Genomic DNA, 6085 nt, shown 5'->3' with positions numbered 1-6085 from the left:
TGGACATGTCTTTCATAGATTTTTGTTTGTGAGACTCACTGTTCAAAAGGTATAGGCTAAAACCTAAAACTTGCTGTTATAGCGCCACAATCTGGCCAATCTATATCATCTTTGTTCGTGTAGTGGGTGAGATTTTCACCCTGTCTGCCAAGTTTGGGTACTGTAGCGGTTACGGTTTCGGAGACATCAATACTTTTAGCGGAAAACAATAATCCTAACAGATACAATAGTGTTCCTGCAGCTTTGATGCTCTTACCCCTAATGAACCCTCTCACTTACGGCATTGTTAATTATCCTTCAGTGTTAATAGCAATAATAACCCCAATGTACCAGTGTTAATAGCAATACCAATTAAACCTGTTAGTACCATGGCTAACACCAATTAACCTTCTTAGTACCAGTGCTGATAGTGATACCAATTGACCGTCTTCGTACCAGTGCTAGCAATACCAATTTAGCGTCTTAGAACTAACAGTAAAAGAAACCAACATACAATTAGCACTGGTAATGGCATGTAACTTTCTTAGTAATAACTGTAAAAGCCATTAATAGTGAGAAACAGGTCAAATAACTATAACGAAGATATCCTGAGGCATGTAGGGAGTCCTGACATGAATCATAAAAGTGACAGACCGGTGTGGGATGTGAATGATACATCGGCAGCATCAAAGTCAAGCAGTCAGGAATGATTGATAAATCATTCTAACAGATAGATAGGGATATCACACTGGGTACAAGGACTCATACCAAAGGAGATAGCAGTCAAAACATCAAGTTAGGAAGAGTAAAGAAAGAGAGAACGAGAAAGAGGGAAGAAAGAGGGAGGTGGGGGGTAGGGTGCAACATATAGAGAGTCAAAGAAAGACGTGCCCTTGTAGAGGGGTGAGAAAGATTGAGTACAAAGGGCATGAGAGAGAGAGTGTGCAACCTATTTGTGCTCCAGGGCCCAGGCAATAAGGCAACAAAACAGCCATGTCATCCTATGTTCTTAATGGAAAGAGAGAGAGCGAAAGAAAGAACGAAAGAGAGAGAGAGAGAGTGTGAGAGAGAGAGAGAGGGGGGGGTGGAGGAGAAAAAGACAAATTTGCCTTTGCTGGCAGGGAAAATAAATCCATTTTCAAGCTGCTTCATCAGAAATGTGTTTCTTGAAGGACAGAGGCGAGAACTGCTCTCTATGTCAGAGAGACGCTGTCAGTAAGCTGTACTGATGGAGAACAGAGCATATTGTAAATATAGGGGCAGCTCATCTCGAATCAGATTTTTTAAGCCACACCATGGTGCACGTTTCAGACCATTAACTTCTATGGGTCTCACCAGTGCACCGAGGCCTATAGGCGACAAACAACCAGGCCCTGTTTCACAGCCATAGAAGCCACATGGCTGCCTGGTTGATGCACGACCCTGAGGAATGGATGTTTCCTCCCTGCCAATCACAGACTCATGGCTGACAGCAAGCGTATGTGACCCGCAGTGCCCCTCTCAGAGGATCGGGGTCCGTCTATTGTATATCTGACATGTAGACAGAGTTGGGGTCTATGCTGTATTTTTGGTAGGGCCTGTTAAGATCACTAGGAGTCTACTAGTCAAGTCAAACTTATTTGGACTGTATAGAATGTAAATTCTGACAATATATAAAACGTTACTGAACTTATGAGTGATTGAAGGATTGAAGGAAGCTAATTTTAGGTTAGGTACATAATGTCTTACATGCCCACTTTATGTCTTCAGGTAGGCTGATAGCTGGTAAGGTTATAACAGGTTTGGTTTTTGGTTTGTTTATTTGTTATTATGGCTTAGGTAAACCAAAGCCAAAAATGCTCAAATAAATCATTGTTAAACGAATAATATTGTGTATGTTTATTTGAGTGGGTAACAGATCATTGCTTGAAGTGATGTTATTGGCGATAGAGCCGTTAAAAAAATAACACCTACAGTAAGAGCACCCCAGAGTAAATTTTATGCTGCCATTAATTCTCACAATAAAGCGTTGGGTAAAAGCAACTCAAAACAAAGATATTTTCTGCATTTGCCAGATGTGTGCTTTTCCTTCTTTCTTTTTTTTAACCAGGATATTTTCCTCCATGAAATCACTACCTACATGTACCAACTAACAATCATGAACAGATGTGTAATCTTCATTCAATGTCAAATTGATCTCTACAGCAAAACACACACAAATTCTGAATGACAGGCTAACAAGCATTATACTCTAGTCTATACACATAGTAAACTCTAAACATACGGGTATATACAGTATAGAAGAAAATGTACAACATCTATATGCATTTACTTTATGTCTGCAAAAGTCCCCTAGCACTCACTGTTAAGTCTTGTATCCTTTTGTCACGATACGAGCTGTCATGATGTCAAGTGAGACATAGAGTTTCCTGTACACTTCTTGTACTCTAGTGAATAAAGTGATACTGATGCATGATGACACATAAAGGCTTACATGGCGATTGCATCAACATTTCGGTCTGCAGGCCTTTCTTCAAGGCAACAGAGGTACCTCTATGATTTTCGAGGCCTGTGCAGCACTGTAGCTTTATATTGAATATACAGTATTTACTGTATGTGTGTGCGTGCGTGCGTGCGTGTGCGCGTGTGTGTGTGTGTGTGCGAGCGCCACACAAGCAGGCGAGAGAGAATTCATATTACATCAGCAGCTATAATCTGTGGTAATAGCTAAGATGGGTTCCCATCCCCAGCGGTTGGGTTGCATCGAAGAAGACAAAGCCAACGTGACAAAGAAGCCATCAGTGCAAACCTGAATGTGTCCAATCATTTTTGAGCTGGGCGGCAGAACGGACAAAAGCAAAGGCTCACGGCATTAGCAGGGATTTCAAAAGCCACTCAGATCAATTCTAGTCCTTCAGTAACTGATGGGAAACAATACGGGAAACTGCACAGTAAAATCCTCAGTGTTCATGCAACTCTCAGTGTGGACCCTTGCAGGTCCATTTAGCTCTCAGATTTAAGGGTGAGGAGGTCTAAGCAGACAAATATGGCTATATTTTACAATTCAAATTCCAGTGAATCTAATCAAATTGTGTGTGTGTGTCTGTGTGTGTGTGTGTGTGTGTGTGTGTGTGTGTGTGTGTGTGTGTGTGTGTGTGTGTGTGTGTGTGTGTGTGTGTGTGTGTGTGTGTGTGTGTGTGTGTGTGTGTGTGTGTGTGTGTGTGTGTGTGTGCACGCGCATGCGTGTGTGTGTGTGTGCATTAAACAAATGTGATGCTTTTTTCTCCTCAGCGGTTGATGTAAATGATCCCTACAAAGAGTGGGTGGACAAACAAGCCTCGTTACCTTTGCTTCTCTTTCCATTCTAGGATGCACAGCATGTGCACGTGCGCAGCTGCACACGTGCGTACGTACACACACACACACACACACACACACACACACACACACACACACACACACACACACACACACACACACACACACACACACACACACACACACACACACACACACACACACAGTCACACACACACACACACACACACACACACACACACACACACACACACACACACACACACACACACGTAGGACATACACGGATACACACCCATATCTGAGTCACCATATTAAAATGATTGTGAGTCCAAAGATACATCTATCAGTTCAATTCAGTCATCCTCCTTCTCATTTCGGTTTTCTTAACTTCTTAAAAACACACTGAGTGTGTGTGCGGCACGCACGCACGCACGCAGGCAAACAAACACACACACACACACACACACACACACACACACACACACACACACACACACACACACACACACACACACACACACACACACACACACACACAGGTATTACAGAATCAGGCAGACAAAAAGGAGCATTAGTCACGACTGAGAATCCTGTCAGGCAGCAAGGATCCTCTGCTGTCTAGTTTCTCTCCTGTGCCATCATTCCATCCTCCTATGCTTGCTTTCTTCCTTTCTTTCTTCCTTTCTCCTCCTGCTCCTCATCAGCCTTGCACAATGCCGCTCTAATTCAGCCTTCAGTATCCCCTCTGCATGCAACCTTCTCTTCCTCATGGTCACTCCTACATCCCACTGACCCAGTCATCTTCCCTACAGCTGAAAGATTAATGATGGATGACACTCTTTCTCTGTCTGTCTGTCTGTCTGTCTGTCTGTCTGTCTGTCTGTCTGTCTGTCTGTCTGTCTGTCTGTCTGTCTGTCTGTCTGTCTGTCTCTCTCTCTCTGTGTTTCTTTTTTGTTGATGTTCATGTCACATGCACGTATGGCACGTCAAACCACACTATCGTTAAGAATTATACACAGTATCCATTTACTTAACTCTGACAGTGTCAAAATGGACCCAAATTGAGCCGTAAGCGTCCATTTGGGTCCACGTCCACACTGTGTAGCGAGTTACGGTCCATTTCAAACCATTACACTGTCAGAGTTAAATGAACACTGAGGATTTCACTGTGAATTAGTAGAGGCTCTATGCCTGTTTACATCAGTGCATGCTGCAGTATGGGTACAACACACTGCAACAAAGGTTGTGTAAGTACTGTATATATACAGTATGGACGCACACACACACACACACATGCGTGCATGACACAGGGAACAGGGAGCTCCATGGAAGAATTCTGCCACCCTTGAAAACGTGTGACACCTTGAGGCGCATGAGAACCACAACATCATTCAGCCCTGTCAACTGACAGGCACCTGAACTCGTGTGACACCCTGCCACCTTTTCCCTCCCACTATCATAAAGTCCCAAGGGGGAACTAATCCGGACCACATGAATATTTCACGACAGCATATACTACATTGTGGCACCTAAGCTTATAGTGGCACGGGCTGGCGGCCATCATCAGCGCACACGTCCCTTGTCTCTTTTTCACAGCGAACCCTTGACAATGACAAGTGACCAGGAGGACACCTCCAAGTGTCTCCTGGGGAACGTTTGGTTGTCCAGGACAAATGGTAGTGTGTGTGTACGTGCATTTGCAAGTATGGAGAGGGAGATGAGAGAGGGGAGGGAGTAGGGAGATGGGAGGTGTGGTGGTGGTGGTGGAGGTGGGGGTGATGGGGGGGTCTCTCTTACCCTACATCCGTATCTCGTATCTTACCGTCAGTCCTCCGGTTTCCCCTCCTCTTCCTCCTCCTCCTCCTCCGCCTCCTCCTCCTCTTCGTTCACTGCGTCTCCCGCATCCCGTCTCTCTCCTATGTCCGCGCCCTCCCTCCTCCTCCCCGCCGCCGCTCACCCACTGTGCTCTCCTCCCTCTCTGCCAGTCCCCGCTGCCCGATGCATGAAATCAAAAAGATGCACTATAGGGAGGAGGATGCTGCCGCCCGGGTGATGCTAAACGACGAGGCAGTCATTAAGGTGAGAGATCCAACGAGACACAGAAGCTGAACGGGACTGGGCTGGGCGTCCTCCTCTGACGCTGCTGGAATGGTCAAACGGTCGGATGGACGGGCTGTGCACTATAGAAGCATCTATCCTTCTTCACACCCTCCCTCCCTCTCCTCCTCCTCCTGAGACTCGATGGCTTCCCCGCTGTGTGTGTGTGTGTGTGTGTGTGTGTGTGTGTGTGTGTGTGTGTGTGTGTGTGTGTGTGTGTGCGTGTGTGTGTGCGTGCGTGTGTGTGTGTGTGTGTGTGTGTGTGTGTGTGTGTGTGTGTGTGTGTGTGTGTGTGTGTGTGTGTGTGTGTGACTGTGCGTCACGTTGGTACCATAATTCCCACGGGTTTCATTCCCAGAGACGATGTGATGGGCTATATAGGCCCGTATAATCTCCCAATAGATAGAGAGAAGAATACGATCACGGTATAAAATAAATAAATAAATACATTAATTGATTAATACAAAATAAAAAAATATATTTAGGCTACACACACGGACGCAATTGGCGGCCGGATTCTTCTCTGTTTTCCCTCCCGCACGTTGTTTTGGTGGAATTGTTCAAAGCCTTTAGATGGTTATTCGTCGTTGTGCTTTAAATAATACGCTCCAATATCACTGGATTACATCCTTTCATTTGGTGGAAGATAACGTCGACGTGATGATGATAACGGCCGCTGGTCGCACATCCTTCTGATCAGGGATCGAAA

General features: G+C 45.2%; 1 protein-coding gene across 1 annotated transcript in view; it reads right to left on the bottom strand.

Annotated features, from left to right (window-relative positions):
- Positions 1-5124, bottom strand: part of LOC308095780 (adhesion G protein-coupled receptor L1) — a 40508-nt gene extending 35384 nt beyond the window's left edge. The window contains 1 exon segment of the mRNA XM_080442829.1: positions 5102-5124. The gene's annotated coding sequence lies outside the window, so the exon portion shown is untranslated.
- Between the last annotated feature and the right edge of the window lie 961 nt (positions 5125-6085).

The sequence above is a fragment of the Gymnoscopelus braueri genome, assembly GCF_963280865.1.
Source record: "Gymnoscopelus braueri genome assembly, chromosome: 2".
In the NCBI taxonomy this organism is placed as follows: Eukaryota; Metazoa; Chordata; class Actinopteri; order Myctophiformes; family Myctophidae; genus Gymnoscopelus; species Gymnoscopelus braueri.
Note: the sequence above shows the minus strand (reverse complement) of the source record. Positions and strands in the feature narration are given on the sequence as shown.